Below are 16,276 nucleotides of genomic sequence, written 5' to 3'. Positions count from 1 at the left end.
AGCAAGGACTTCTTTTTGGTGTATAAAAACCTTTATATGGATCTTATAATGAATAGGGACAACATACAACAATCAAAGAGCTATATTTTCTTCCTCTGGCTGAGCTGCCAGAACCAGGGAAAATGAGTAACTTAATGAAGCATCATTCTTAGCACACAGATAATTTGGAAACCTATTTGGGCTCAGAATGATAATTTTCTTTGATCAGTCAACTGCCTTTTTTTTTTTTTTTTGAAACTTCCCAGAATTCCTTTATACATTATAAACGCGCTGAAGAAATGGCCTATGATTCACTCACCTCTGTATCTCTGAAGCACTTGGTGGCCATTCCTAGCATTTTACTGATGTGAATTGAGTTGAGAAGTAACCCTATTCTTTCTCTAGAGAGAATAGCAGTTGGGCTGGAAGAAGTTGCTTATTAGCATTTTTGAGAAAAGCTGCCTTAAAAACTAAAGCAGGTTGAAGTTGTGTATAGGAGCGAGAATAACTGGATGTTACGGTTGAATTATTTCCATGAAAACTATTCAAACTAGGGGCAAAATAAACAGTAATTATGATCCAATAACAATGAAAGCTTAATGAGATATTTTTTTTTGTTTTACTCTTTTTCTCAATTGAGCATTGGATTTTAAACTAGATAAGGAGTGGCAAATTCATGATAATATTTAGCTGTGTTAAGTAAAATGTATGCTTTGACATTTTTAAAGATGGTAGATCAACCATGAAAATAGTTTTGCCATTCCTCAAGTTTGGGAAATGCCAAACCGAGACAGTGTCATTTGCCTTTTTTGGTTACTCCTATTAAAGGTGAGGTGTTGAGGATGACATAGTGGCACAAATAATACCCTTAACTGATCCAAACCAATCAATGTAAAGACAAATGGCATCTAGCACAATTACCGGTCAAGGTAATATTATTTTTTAATATGTACTGTCTTCACCTTTTGAGTGTGAGCACACTGAAAATAGAGGCTGTACCTTCTTACCTTTCATCTCAGCATCATTTCGTAAATCCTACCTGCACCTGGCATGTTGCAGGAAAATACTGTATGGTCTGTTGGATGAATGCACAAAGGAATGAATAAGTGAATGGTGAATAAATGAAATGCACTTTTATTATCATAGTAACTGAAAGTGACTCCTCCTTATAGTACATTTACATTGCACTAGTTGAATATACTTAGAGTGAGGATGGTACATTTCTCTCTCCCCTATAAATTATGAACTTTTTACTTATGTGGGAGGGTTTATCTTTCTCAGTTTTGCATTTCTGGCATTCATCATCCAGTGTGGCACATGACTTTCGTTGAGTGAATTATGGGGGGAATAAAATGAATGAATGTATTTTAATACATTGATCTCCTAACATGTGCTTAACCATGTGCAAAATCCTGGGAGGTATTAAAAGAGCTCATGTTAATGTCAGGAAAGATAAAGCACATCAGAGCAAAACGAAAAATGATTCAGAGGAGCACACAAATGTGAGGTACAGACTTCTAGAGGCTTGGAAATTGGCAGAATAGGGAGCTCACTGGGACTGAATTTGTCCAAAGAGCAGGGTTTACCATTGTATTGAAAGAAGCATTAGGACTTAGATTATGGAAGGATCAAGGAAACTATTCCATGAAGCTAGACAAGTGTGAACAGACCATGCACATTAGAGACATCCAATTTCCCATGTATTAACCCATCAGACTGCTAGTCGAAATGGACTGTCAGGTGGGGGAAGGTGTAGATAATACTTTTGGATCTGATAAAGAAAGCTTGTGGATAGCTCTGAATGTCAAGATCAAAATTAAGACTCGGTACATCACTTATCATGACCACACATAAAATAGCTTAGGCTCTGGTGCAGATAGCACCAACCCAAGTCCTCTGGGTGGGTTGCTGAGTTCTGTTCTCCACACTCAGGCCCCACTCTGGGGGAAGCACACTGTGTGTGTGAACCTGCTGTTTGCCAAAGCAGGAACAGGGAAACTTAGTGACAGTCTCACCAGGATAACACAGATCACTTTGATTGGGTTTCTCTTTTTTTCCGCCAAAGAACAATTTTTAATTGAGGTACAGAGTAAGGAATGTAGCATTTTCTAAATATGCATTTTCTTTTTTGTGTTTTTGCATGTTTTGACAATTTTTTTTCTAGATATTATGGGAGCAATACAAATTAAACAAAACTTGCCAGTTTAATTTAAGAGCTTCACAGTCTGCTCCAGATGATACAAATAAATCCATGAAAGAGAGTTAGAAAACACATAAGGCATTACCCGAGTGTGTGGTGGAAGAAGAAAAGATAACTGTTACAGATTTAGAAACAAATAAAACAAGCCCATCAACATGGATTGAAATGCTGCAGGGAGGATGCCTCGCTCTCTCATTTGATCCCATTTCGAGCACGGGTGAAAACAAAGACTTTTGTGTACCCAAAAGAATTAATAAAACACCCTTCTGCTTCTTCCAAATAATCTTTAAAAAGAAGGGCAGAATACTTTATTTATTATCATACAATTCATGTACATGTTTCATAGAACTGTTAACTTGACTGATACAATGATATTATAAAAATTACACCTTAAAAATATTTCTTCAGTAAAAGTTTTTAGTTCAGTGCTCATCAGTATAATTTATACCAATGGCCCTACTAGATGCCATATAAATATTTTCCAAAAACTCAGAAAATGCAAACTACAAAAGTGTTGATAAATTGAAGACAAAATAAACACCCTCACCATCGATGTTCAAAAGACTTTTTAAGTCAGTTTGTTGTAAAGGATTGAAAAAGCAAATGTAAGGTATAATTTTCACTCATCTAAGAACAATTGCTGAAATTTCATGAAACTAGCATCTTGGAAATTATTTTAAGTAGATCCACGTGTGCAGGCTCCTTTTACTTTAAGACCAAACTGTTTACATTCTCTCTGGCACAGGCCCAAGATTCTTTCACACCATGGACTGTAAGGACGAGGAATGGGATGGCATCAACTTTATGAATTATTTAAGGAAATATGATAGTTATGCACAAGGATAGTTTACTTTATTTAGATGGATTTCAATTGTATCTGATTTTTCAAACAAAAAAATCTTTAGCATATTTCCAAAGTTAGTATGCTTTTTTTTTTTTTTTTAATTAAAAGTGTCTAATGTCATTGTCTGGGTTTGGGTGGTGAAAGACATGAATCCCCTGTGACATAATCAATTGGATGGCAGTATCACCTGTCAGATGGTATTTATGTCATTGCTATCACTGCGAATTATTGACTTGTTAACTCTGCAAGCCACACAGGGCAGAAACACTACCTGCAAAGATGTTAACATGTATTTGTCTCCAGTCAAATAACACACTGTGGGGCGGGGGTGGGGTGGGGTGGGAGTCGGGGAGGGGGCCCATTTAGTAGGAAACCAGAGCAGGCAGAAATATATGTGGAGGTGTGCTGTGAGCTTGGTGCACTCCCACCTTCTGAGATACATCTATCCTAGCCCTGTCCCTGTGGCGAGCCTTTTGTTGAGTGACCTCAACTACAATTATTTGTGGTTGTTGTAAAGTACAACAGTACTAATGCCATGTACATCATGGCAACTCATCAAGCTTAATGCAATGCAGTGCTTGCCTCAGTACTGGACAGATGCCTAGAGCATGCGTTAAGCTTCTTCTGCCTCCCCAGGGAATCTCCTATTTATATTTCTACTTAACCATGAGCTCTCCACCTTTGTCAAAATGAAAATGGTTAACCTACTATTATGAGGTTAAAGGTGGCTGCGTTTGGGTTCTTAATGTGGAATCAATCATGAATCTAAACAGTTTGCTAGGTACCTTCTCTGTCAAGTAGTGTGGTTGCTTTCACCTTGCTGATTTGTGCTCATTCGATTACATATTATGTCAGTCCCTTCTCATAAACTTCTTTGGATACCCATATGGGAACTTTATATTGATATGTAATATACAACAAATATGTGAATGCCTATGAATTGTAGGTACATATTATAACTATAGAATAAATGATTATGCTGCTCCACATTCTTCAAATTGATCTGTCTCTAAGCAAGCAAGTTAAACATTATTTGAAGAGAGTGAGTAGAGTTAGCAGTAAACTTGATTTGGTTCCTTCTTCAGAGTGCACACTTACATTCAAGATCATTTCCAAATCATCAACCAGAGAATAACATGTTTTAAAACCATTTTACAACTTGCGTCTCACATTTTACCATGTGACAGTTCAGTGACAACATCTTCCCTTTTCTCTGTTCCTCTTGTCATTCCTGTGATGTGATGTCACTGATGTCTACTTGTGGCTTTCTCATTCCCAGTCTCAGGAGGCTATATTTGTAGTTCTTCTCTCTTAGAAGCAATTCTGTCCGTTTTGAAATGTTTTTTATTCTTTAAGACCTAGACAACTAGGTCTTCTAGGAAATAAATGCATTGATTCTCTTTCCTATTTTTACATTTTAATTTACAAATTTATCCAACATATTTTAATCAGAGAAGTGGATAGAAAAATCTAGAAAGCTAGAAAGCAGGAGATACATTTTGGCATTAATACAATATAGTTCTTAAAAATCTAAGAGAATCTTACTATTTGTTATTTTTCTGAAATAATTTTTAAAAAATCCTCACCTGAGGATATATTTTTATTGATTTTTGGAGAGAGAAGAGAGAGAAAGAAGCAAGAGAGAGAGAGAGAGAGAGAGAGAGAGAGAGAGAGAGAGAGAGAGAGAGAGAGAGAGAGAGAGAGAGAGACACACAGAGAGAGAGAAAGAGACAGAGAGAGAGACACACACACAGAACAGTGAGAGAAACATTAGTTGGTTGGCCCCTTATGCCCCCTGACCAGAGATTGAACCCAAACCCACAACCTTTTGGTGTGTGGGATGATGCTCCAACCAACTGAGTCACATGGGATAGGGCGAATCTTGCTATTTAAAAAAAAGATAATTCAATAATGTGAATAACATAAAGGTGAAATTGTAAAATCAGTAATTTATCTTCCTACATTTAAATATAGAAGTAGACAATATAAAAGGAATATATGTTCACTTATAATAGAACCAAGAATGAATAAATATCAAGGAATAAACTTAAAAGTAAATGAAAAAGATATATGAAAATAGTATTTAGAATATTTCTTAAGAACATAAAAGAAGACTTGGTTAAACGCAAGGACATAGCTGTTTGGAAATAGAAAATAACATTATAAAGCTACGCATTCTACCTACAATAATCCATAAAAGTAGAATTACCATATTTTCCGGCATATAAGACGACCCCCCTAATTTTACAGTTAAAACATAGGTTTAGGCCTATATTCGCTGTATAAGACTACCCCCCACTTCTGAGGCAATACCAGTTCTTTTTTTAATAGATTGCCTCTCTGACTCTGGCCAATCTGAGCAGGCTTTTTTTCCATTTCAAAAGTCATTTTATACGCTGGAAAATACGGTATTCCTAATTTCCCAAATACTACGGTAGTATATGAGAAAATAGATACATTGGGAAAAATGACAGTGGTAAGAAGAATCTACACGTTAGGAAAATCTTCTAAATCTGTATTAATTAAAACATGATATGGCACATGAAAATATAGTGGAAGGAACAAAATAGAAAATCCAATACTAAGTCCAAATACACTTAAGGATTTGCCTAAGATAGTTATAGCATTGAAAGTATGTAAATTAGTCAATATGGAACTTAGTAAGCTATAGCTTCTAGAAAATAACAGCATTTTAATAAATCATTTTACATCAAAATAAGTTTTAGATGATTTGAGCACTTAAAAACAATACAAACATAGAAAAGTATTAAAATAAAACACAAGAGAATGTATAGATAAAAATATAATATTAGAAGGGGCATGTCTTCCTAAGCAAGAGAACCAAACCCAGAAGAAAAGATGAAAAATTAGATAATTCTGGGAAAATGCTAGAGAAGAAAGTAGCATAACAACATTAAAAGAAGGAGTATAAATTGAAAAGTGTTTTAGCCTATATGATGGCAATGCCCACTTTGATTCACCAGCAGTGGTCTTAGATTAAGATCGGTATTCAGACTGACTATGACTGATAGTCATTCATTTGCAAGTTTACGTAGGTATAAGAAGGGTAAAGGACAGGCAATAAACAGCATGTACAGCAACGGCATACTGGATGCTCAGTTATGCTGAACAGCTTCTATATATGCCAACACCTTGAATTGGGATAAACATGCTCACAACAGACAAGGCTGAGTGGGTGGGATTACCACAGATAGGGAGAGCCATCAGCTCTAGGGTCCTTCCTTTCTTGCAAATGATGTAACTCCTTGGAGACAGGGGCCAACCCTGATCTCCAATGTACCTGCATCTTGTCAATCCCGGGTTACTTACTGAATACAGGGTATGTCTGTGGTTCCCAAATTTTACTGCACATTTTAATTCTGATTCCCAGGCAGCATCCAAGCCAATTAAATAATATTTGGGATTTAAAAAAAAAAATGGTCCCAGGTGATTTAACCTATGGGAACAATTGGATTACTCAATAAACACACTTGACAACCAAGTAAGGTTTCTTAGTTTGGTGGAAACAGAATCCCCCGATGCTAATTCATCTTAGATCCAGCATACATTATTTGAGTTTATGTTACAAGAAGGATTTGGCTAAAGATCTAGTCTAGGCAAAACAAAAGGCTATAAACCTAATGTTAACTAACGCTGTTAACTAATGCTAATTTCTTTAGCATTTAAAGCTATGCTATAGCTATGTAAAGTTACTTAAGTTTAAAATTTTATTAATTAAAATGAAATGGAATTAAAAACCAAGTCCCTCAGTCATACTATCCACATTTTAAGTGCTCGGTAGCCACATTAAGCTAGTGGTTATTATATTAGTGTACTTCTGAGACATATCCCGCAGCACAGAAAATGCTATTAGTACATATACAAAGCATGTTTTTAAAGTAATATGAAAATTGAGTTTTATTTTGTTTAAAATATATACAGGCAGTTCAGAGAAAGGGAAACCTATTTAAATATGCAAAATTGTTTAATCTTATTCAATATTGAAGAAATGCACATTAAAATGAGTGTCAGGTAACACCTCCTGAAAGAATGAAACAAATGTGAATCTTGGCACTACAGTGATAGTAAGACATAAGTTTCCAAATTGTATATAAAAAATGAATGTCTTTTATTTTAATGGTTTTGTATTACATGTAATGGATTTTCTTAAAAATATTTAACTACTGCATCGAAACCATTGTATTATGGATCTACTGTTTAACAGGAAGAAGATAAAAATGAGTTTAAAGAAAAGCATTTTTAAAACAAGAAGAATGAACATTTACTAAATACTTCTTATATGCCAGGCACTATTCTACATGAATTATATATATTTATTCAATTAACTTTCACAACCCAGTGAATTAGGTACTGTGATGATGAGCAATTTGTATTGATAAATGAGGGATAGTAAGGTTATTTCCCCAAGGCCATATAGCTAGCTGGGGCTTGGTTTTGATCCCCAAGAATATAGCTTAAAAGTATTCCCTATGTTCAAGTCTCTTGTGTTATGAAATCAACATTTTGAAGGAAAACTCAAATGATTCAAGACAGGTAAACACTGCCATGGGCATGGTGAGAAAGGCTCTTTCGAATTCTGCTGGTGGAATAATACAAAGGTCCAAACTCTATAGAAGGTAATGCATGTTTTTAGTATATTAAAGGAAGGGAGTCCAAAACAGTGTTAGTTAATGCTTGAAATCTATCCAGATATATAATTTACACCAAAATCAACTGGAACAACTCCAGAGTTTATCCTGCAAGTGCACTTGCACTCTACAAAGGAAACATATGCCAAGATTTTTATTGCCTATAATAGCAAAATACTGTAACACTGATCTAATACTCCAGTACTAGCTCACTTGCGTAAGTATATTTCAGTACTTCCTCATCGATGGAATATTTTTTTTTTTGCCTTTTCATTTTATTTCTATTTTTAAAAAACTCTTTATTGTTGAAAGTATTACAGAAGTCCCCTTTCTCTCCCCCATTGACCCCTTCTAGGCTTCCCCTTCCCCACCCACCTCCCCCCAGACCTTCACCACCCCATTGTCTGTGTCCATGCATACAAGTTCTTTGGTTGGTCTCTTCCCATTCCCCTACCATCCCCCACCTTTCCTCTGAGATTCAACAGTCTGTTCCATGCTTCTCTGTCTTTGGATCTATTTTGCTCATCAGTTTATTTTGTTCACTAGATTCTACATTTGAGTGAGATCAAGTGATACTTGGCTTTCTCTGGCTGGCTTATTTCACTTTGGGATGATTTATGGCCATCAAAAACATGATAAAAGAATATACTGGCCTTTTCTGAGTGAATTTGCAGTGAGCTGTCGTTTGGTACTAAAAAATGAATCAAAGAGTGAAGAGGAAGAGATGAGGGGCAATGAATAGAATGTTTATTTAATAAAAGCACAGGTAAACATTAGATTATATCAAATTTCTAATGGGATAAGAAACAAATGTAAATTAAAATGAGTGTTAGATAACACTTCCTAAAAGGTAACAGAAGAGAATGGAGAGGAAATAGTCCAATTATTGCATTTTTAAGAAAACAGGTAATGGTTATTTCCTACTTGTTATATGGCATTATCTTGTATAATTTACTGATAATAGAAAGTCTATGAGCATTATCAATATGAATCCTCATATATTTATTTTATTAGTAATTTAAAACACATATTTATCCTTATACAATCCTTGATCATATTATTACAGAATAGAAAAACATCTTCATTCTGATAGTAAGTTGATCTTTGAGTCAGTGCCCAGCCAGAAAAGCAGAAATTACTCTGGGCATCTGAAACTGGGAAGTCATCATAGGAAATTGGTTGCAGGCGATGGAAAAGTTGATCAGTCCAAGATATGGGGGAGGATAGAGAAAGGGGAGGCAACTTAGAGCTCAGCAACAGCAAGACGATGCTGTAATTCCAAGAGTTGGATGTGTTGTGGGGTTGAACCCTGGGTTCAAAATAAGACCACCGGAGGCTGGTTAATTAATTACAAAAAGCAAGCAAGGATTTATTGAACTGGCCAGGACAGCCACAAGAGCACCACAGGCAGGTGGACTCCAAATGACTGCCCCGTTTCAGGGGTAGGCAGTCCCTTTTAAAGGTTCAAACCACAGGAATTTTCCTTTGTTCTAAATTCTAAATCCTAAAGACTAAATTCTAAGCAGGGGTCTTCAAACTACGGCCCGCGGGCCACATGCGGCCCGCAGAGGAGTCTGATCCGGCCCGCCAGGTTTTTTGGGCAGTGAGCGCAGCCAAGGTGTTACAGTAGGAATTAGTAGTTCATATAGTCCGGCCCTCCAGCTCTCTGAGGGACTGTGATCTGGCCCCCACTTTAAAAAGTTTGAGGACCCCTGTTCTAAAGACTGGGGACAGCCCGCAGGGTTGGTTCCCAGTCACATCCTGCTGGACATTGGAATGTGGCCCTATCTTGCAATAGTGATAACACAGAAGCAGAGCTCAGCGGTTAGTCTCTAAAGGTTATCTACAGTTTCTATCCCTGAAGCTACTGAGTCAGTGGGAATTAATCTCCTGTAGTCCTGGTCCCAGGCAAGGGAAAATTGCCTTAGCCTCCAGGTCTTCACCTGGAAGCTGAGGTAAGTACCCTGTGTTTTAATCAGATGCAGGGGCCAAACTAGAAGGGTTAAAATTCAAACAGCAGTTTTTACCAAAGTATGGTTGCCACTATATTTCAGTTGGAAAATGAGAAGGTGGTGCTCTCAGAACTTAGAGCTGACATTGTTCAGTTCTAGGACCATGGAAGGGGCTGCCCATTAGAGAATTATGAAAGCAAGGAATGCCCATGGGGAGCAGGAGCCTTGTAAACAACAGCTTCTACCTAAAGAGAGAAATATCCTGGTTCCACCCTTCCTTTCACCCACCAATCTCTCTTTAGGGCCCAGCTGGAGGCTTGCTAACCAGGCAGCCTCATCTATATCAATCAACCCTCCCTTGTCTCAGAACAGAACAGGAAAGCAAAGATATACATGGTTCTAAATGAAATAAGAAAATGATCAAGAGAGGCCTGAAAAGGCACATTACTAAAGACAAGTCACCTCTATGAGCTTCTTTTTATTTCACTTACAGAATGAGGGTGCAGGTAGAATCCAGGCACTTTCTGAGTGATTCCTTATCAGTTGTTCAATTGCATGCTTCCCCTTTAATTCACAAAGATTGTAGACCAATAGGATTTTAATACTGAAGAAATTAAAATTTAAGATTGTAAGTCCTGATGCTAAGTTTGTTAACTAGTGCCACTTTTATAAAATTTTATATTTAGCTCTCTTCCCTTCTGCTAATATTCACGAGTATGCAAAGCTGGCAAAAATGGTATTTCAATACATTGAAAGGGGGAATCCATGGTGAAGATGGAATCACTGGTTTAGGATCATTTTTAAAAATACACCATCTACTCTAAAACGGTAGACTGATGTTTTCTTTAATAAATTATGGATTCAATCCTTTATTGTTTACCAAAATATGTACTGTAGTTCCAAGTATAGATTTGCTTTCTATGCGGGAAAGATTGCATTTGCTTTATTCCTCATCAAACATTTTGCAGATGAGTACCAAGGTGCTTTGCAGAGCACCAGGTAGAAAAGTATGTGTGTGGGTTCATACATTTCTGTTATTGCTTCTGGGATGGGGCTATTACACACATTTGGTGTACAAAAACCAGCAGGCTACTATATTTTATTGAAATGTTTTGCTTGGCTGGAAGACCTGATGGCTCAGTCCAAGTCTACACCTGGCAGATTTTATTGACAGCTTCCTTGTGTACCACAGTTCCAATCTCAAATGCTTATAAGCATCACTTTTAGGATAGTCACCAAGTTTCCTTCTGGGTCGTACTCTTCGTTTATCTGACGCAGGCTTGCTAGTAAGTATTCTTCAATGCATTGCTTCCAGCCAGGGCTTTCCAACCACTTATTCTCCAGTCCCCCGGCCCCATTACTTTTCCAATATTCACCAACTTGTATCTGGGCTTTTTATCTCCAGAGACATCTTCAATAGTTGTTATTTCCCAGCAGTTTTTTCTGGATAACTTTTCATGGTTTGTTATATATAACTTTAATTGGCTGCATTTCAAACTCATTCATGTATTTTTCATTTTGTTCCACTCTACTTATGTGTTTTCCTTTAGTCCAAATTATATACATGGCATAAATAAATACCCAAATGCTGTTGGCTAAAATGCATAGTATGTGTACTGTCTCCATTAAAAAGTTTAATCATTTCTTAATTAAGGTTATGAATTCCTAGTAGATAGGAAGCATGCTTTCTGTGCTTTAGAATAGATATTAATAATGTCATAACAGTAAAAGAAAACACTTTTATGATTACTTCAAGTCCAAAATGCAATAACCTGGTGATATGTGTGCTGCTTTACAGTGCAGAGGTCTGTGTATGTCCTGAGATGAAGGCGCGCACCTGATATTTGGCATAAATTGTAAAAGAAAAACTCTTATCATAACAACCTTGAGCCATCTGGTGTTATCCATTGTGTTCCCAATTGCCCTTAGGACTCATACCTCTAAGTTGGCATTGTCTAAGATCCTCCTCCCTCTATTGTTATTTGCGTTACTTACCCCTTTCAGAAATGTTCACAAAGGAAAATCCTTTGGGTGACTGAGAAGAGCCCTGTTATAGAAACGATTCAAGTGTGAGGGCATTTGTCCAGAAGTGGCCCTGAGTATGAAGGGAGGAAAGAAAACATGAAACAAAAATACTAGGTAATCTTCTACAGAGCTCTGTCTATAAATCAGAGAGATGCAGTTCAAAAGAAAGCATATTTGATTTGTATTCTGCAAATGAAATTTTTATTTGGCTTTGAACTCCTGTCTTCTATTCTCCGTGTCTTATTGTTATTATTAATCTCTCGCACTGAAAGGTTGTCTTCCTTTTGGAGCCTTGAACATTTTAAGTACTTCATAATAGGGCTCTTTTTCAATATGAGAGAGAGGAGAGAAAAATTGCTGGAGCAGTGAAAGGGTCCTCAGGGAGCAATGGCTTTATTACAATATGTCAGAGTTTTCATGAGTTGGGGGTGGCCTGGGGAATATCATTTTCAGGGAAAAACTTGTATTTATTTTAGCAAGTTTGTGGAGAGTTGTAGAAAATTGTCCCAAGAGCTACAAAGCTATTATGGTAATAGTGGTTCCATCTTTACTCCCGAAATAACAAAAGGTTAAAAATATGATTTTACTATGCCACATTGAAAATAACTTTTCTATCCTTAGATCAGAATAAACATGTGAGTTAATTAAGCTCACAGTGATGTTTGAGATCTGTTTTAAAATCTGCATGTCAAAGATGATGAGTAAATACTGAAGTCTCTAAATTGCAAAGGAATTGGTCTGTCAGTCTCCTTTTTTCATAAAATCAAATATTTTGGATACATGTACACACACACATTGGATTTCCATATGGGCTACTCTCACTTTCTTAATTTGTACTTTTAAATTCTTAGCCTTTTAATATTTAATCTATCTGAGCTGAATAAAGTATATATTTGATTATAGCATGATTTAAAAAAAATTGACCAATAAGAAAGTACATTTTGTGTGATTAGAACAGATACACATTCAATATATGAAAATATATTCCCTCGGTCTCACCCTACTTTGAACATTGCATGGAGCTTCACACTGGAGTCATTTGTGGCTTTTCATGGTGGTCCACAATGGCTATCTCTCACCTCTACTCCAGGGAAAGTCCTTGTGAATCAGCCTCTCCTCTCTTTCCTTCCATTGAAACCCACCATTCCCAGATTTCTGGATTGGAAACAGTAACATGTTTGGATCTGATAATCAGGGTAGCAAACACCATCAGCACACTGTCTTGATTCCTGTATGCATGCTTTAGTGGCTTTCTGGAAACAATGGCCCTATTTCTCGTATCTGAACCTGGAGTGATTAGATTAGTTGGAATGTTAAATCAGGTCCAGTTCAAAGTACCAGAGCTACAGGACATGAAATGATTAGAGACTGTGAATGGCAGTTAAGGATGCCATCTCTGTTATCAGCTAGCATGCCTTCAGATGCAGGCTCCATGTCTTACAAGCTATGTGAATTGGGACAAGTTGCTTTTACCTTCTCTGCAAAGTGGGCATGGCAATAATACATTCTTGAAAGACTGTGTATGTAAAAATTAAATGCAGAAGAAAATGAGGAGGATAAGGAAGAGAAGGGAAAGAGATGGAGAGAAAAAAGGAGGGAGGGAGGAAGGAAGCTTTGCAGAATGAAATGCAAATAAAATACCTTGTGCAACATTAACAGATCTGAAATTATGAGCAATCCAGGCAACAGGTACAGCAGGTGAGAATAAATGGCTGACTGAATGGCAGGGGAGCGGTTAGGGGGCTATCAGGCTGGCAGGCAGAATGGTTAGAGGCAATCAGGCAGCCAGGCAAGTTTTGGAAAGGAAGCATGATAAGGAGAAGGGGCGAGGAATAGCAAATCCTCTTCCCAGTAGTTTTACTATATAGAGAAGGGGAATGGAATGGTGATAAAGAGACAGGGTGAGTGATACATAGACAAATGGTGGATTTATAAGTGGAGAGACGTGAGCAGGATCATAACCTGAGTGATTAAGTCCTTTGAGGTCCAGAGATTGAACATGAAGGTGATTCTAGAGTAAGTGGTGGGGCAAGGGAATCCAGATACACTTGGCTTTTAAGAGAGGCATATGTTCTTATGAGAGTAGAACAAAGGAAGTAAAGATGGGTAGAATAGTCCCTTGATGTACAAAAAGTCCAATATTTACTGAGAACAAAGAGGGAGAATTGAGAATGGAGCCAGCTAGAAGAAGAATTCTAAAATAGCACTGAGTGGCCATCTTAGGTTGGAGACCATGAACGGGGCATCTGAGGGCCCTGCCGTTTGGCTTTCTCCAGCTGTAGGCAGCTGCTCAGGTGCAGGAGCAGAGGACATAGATTCTTAGTTTGAACCAGGAATGCAATATATAGGGATACTGGTGGGAGGACACGAGGATAAGGACATATATGGGTTGGCAAGAGCATAGAGGGAGGAAAGTACCATAGAGTTAACACCATGCCAGGGAGTGAAACAAAAGGGTGCCAATGGAAGATTGCATCAGTCAGTTCTCCAGAGAAACAGAACAAACAGGATGCACATAGAATTATTTTAAGGAATTAGCTCATGTGATTGTGGTGGTTTGGCAAGTTCAGAATCTACAGGATAGGTTGGAAGGCTGGAGACCCAGGAAGAGTTTCAGTTTGAGTCAAAAGAAGTGTCATCACAAGATGGTTGCCCCCATATCATCACAAGATGGCTGTCCCCACGTTGTCACATGATAACTGCCACAAAATGGCCACTCCCACATTGTTACAAGATGGCCAGAAGAGGAGGGCAGTTTGGGGAGACCAGGCCTGCAGAGAAGGGCAGTTGTGGGTGATTAGGCCAGCAGGGGAGGGAAGTTGGGATAGCCTGCACCCTCTCCTATTGGGTCTGCAGGAGAACAGTTAGGTGTCAATCATGCTGGCAGGGGAGCGGTTAGGGGGCTATCAGCCTGGCAGGCAGAGTGGTTAGAGGCAATCAGGCAGCCCGGCAAGTGAACAGTTAGGAGCCAGACAAGATTGTGAGGGGATGTCTGACTGCTAGCATCAGGGGACACCCCCTGAGGGATTCTAGATTGGAGAGTTTGCAGGCTGAACTAAGGGACACCTCTCCAGTGCATGAATTTTGTGCACCGGCCCTCTAGTTTATAATAATGCCTGACCAAATGTCTGGGTACTGTGACTTAGCCAAGTTGACACAAAATTAACCATCACTGAGATGGAAGGATTCTAAGGAACAGTGGGGCTGTTGAGGCTGAAAAGCAAATAAGAGTGGGAGGACAGGAGTGAGGGAGCAGGAGAGATCTAGTGGTCTAGGATCAAAGAGTCTAATATAAGCATTTACAATTTCAGAGAGGGTACAATCACAGAAAATAATTAAGGACCAAAGTGTGGGCAGGGAAGTGTTGAAGAGAAGCATGTGAAGGCCCTTTAAGTCTAGAGTGTGTGTTTTATGTGTCATCCAAAGGATATTGAAGTAGAGAGTTATTACTGAGAAGATTGTGATGAATAGAAGGGAAAGACATTCTAGGTACATTATCTTATTCTGGAAAATGTTGAAATGACCTGTGTATTTAGGACTAGATGATATCTCTTTGTCTCTTTCCCCTCTTTGTCCTCCTCATTTTCTTCTGCATTTAATTTTCACACACACATTCTTTCAAGAATGTATTATTGCCATGCCTACTTTGCAGGGAAGGTAAAAGCAACTTGCCCCAATTCACATAGCTTTTAAGAGTGGGAGCCTGCATCTGAAGGCATGCTAGCTGATAACAGATATGACACCCTGTATTGGGAGAGGACCCAGGCTAAGAGGGGCAGAATTTGCTAAACCATCTAACATTCTTAAGCAGAAGAAAGGTGTTTCTCTCTCCTTTTTCCTTTGGGTGGCTTATTTTCATGACAAAGAAAAATTATATGGAGTTGACAGAAGACATAAAAATACTTACCGACTCCATGGAAATAAAGCATTTGGGAAAAGTGACCAAACTTCATTTTAGCTCCCCAAATGCTGATTTGGATTTCATGGGGCATGCTGATCTCTTTTGAAAGCAACCTCACAGACACCCCTAGAAATCATGTTTCCCCAGCTATCTGGCCAACCCTTAGCCCAGGTAAGTTGACACATAAAATTGACTATCACAGATACATGCCTTCCATTCTGCATCATTCCTTGGCTATTATAAGGCCTAATCAAATTTTGAGCTCTACTTTCTGGTCCTTAACAAATCACCCCAATTCACAAGAAGTTGTGGGAAATGGGAGAAAATGCAATAGTATCATAATTTTTGGAAGGGACTGTGGGAGGCATCCCAGGAAAGTTCACAGATCTTGAGAGAGAATGAAATTAACAGGAACTCTTAGCACCTTACCTTTCCTAACTACAATCTAGAGTTGGATAGTTTTCCTCTACTAGTTTGCATTCTGTTTACAATTTTCTATTAAAAATATAAGTTGTAAAATTTATTTTCTTATTTAAATTTTCTTTGGCATTGGTATTGGTTTTACTTTGTCTTTTTTTTTTTTTTTTTTTTTCCCTTTCCGATTTCAGCTGAGTCAATTTAAAAATATTCCACTCTTACTGATTTTGTCTTGTTTTTGCCATTCTACCTTGTAGATTGCAGCCAGAGGTCACACCTTAATCACTCAGATGCCGTTTTATCATTCAT

The 16,276-nt window shown here is 37.8% G+C and overlaps 1 protein-coding gene across 1 annotated transcript in view; it reads left to right on the top strand.

The window, feature by feature from the left end:
* Positions 1-16,276, top strand: part of CNTNAP4 (contactin associated protein family member 4) — a 237,277-nt gene that overhangs the window by 73,424 nt on the left and 147,577 nt on the right. The window lies entirely within an intron of this gene.

Source organism: Pipistrellus kuhlii, unplaced genomic scaffold (assembly GCF_014108245.1).
Source record: "Pipistrellus kuhlii isolate mPipKuh1 unplaced genomic scaffold, mPipKuh1.p scaffold_m20_p_17, whole genome shotgun sequence".
NCBI classification, from domain to species: domain Eukaryota; kingdom Metazoa; phylum Chordata; class Mammalia; order Chiroptera; family Vespertilionidae; genus Pipistrellus; species Pipistrellus kuhlii.
The sequence above is the reverse complement of the archived record's forward strand: the minus strand, read 5'-3'. Positions and strand labels throughout refer to the sequence as shown.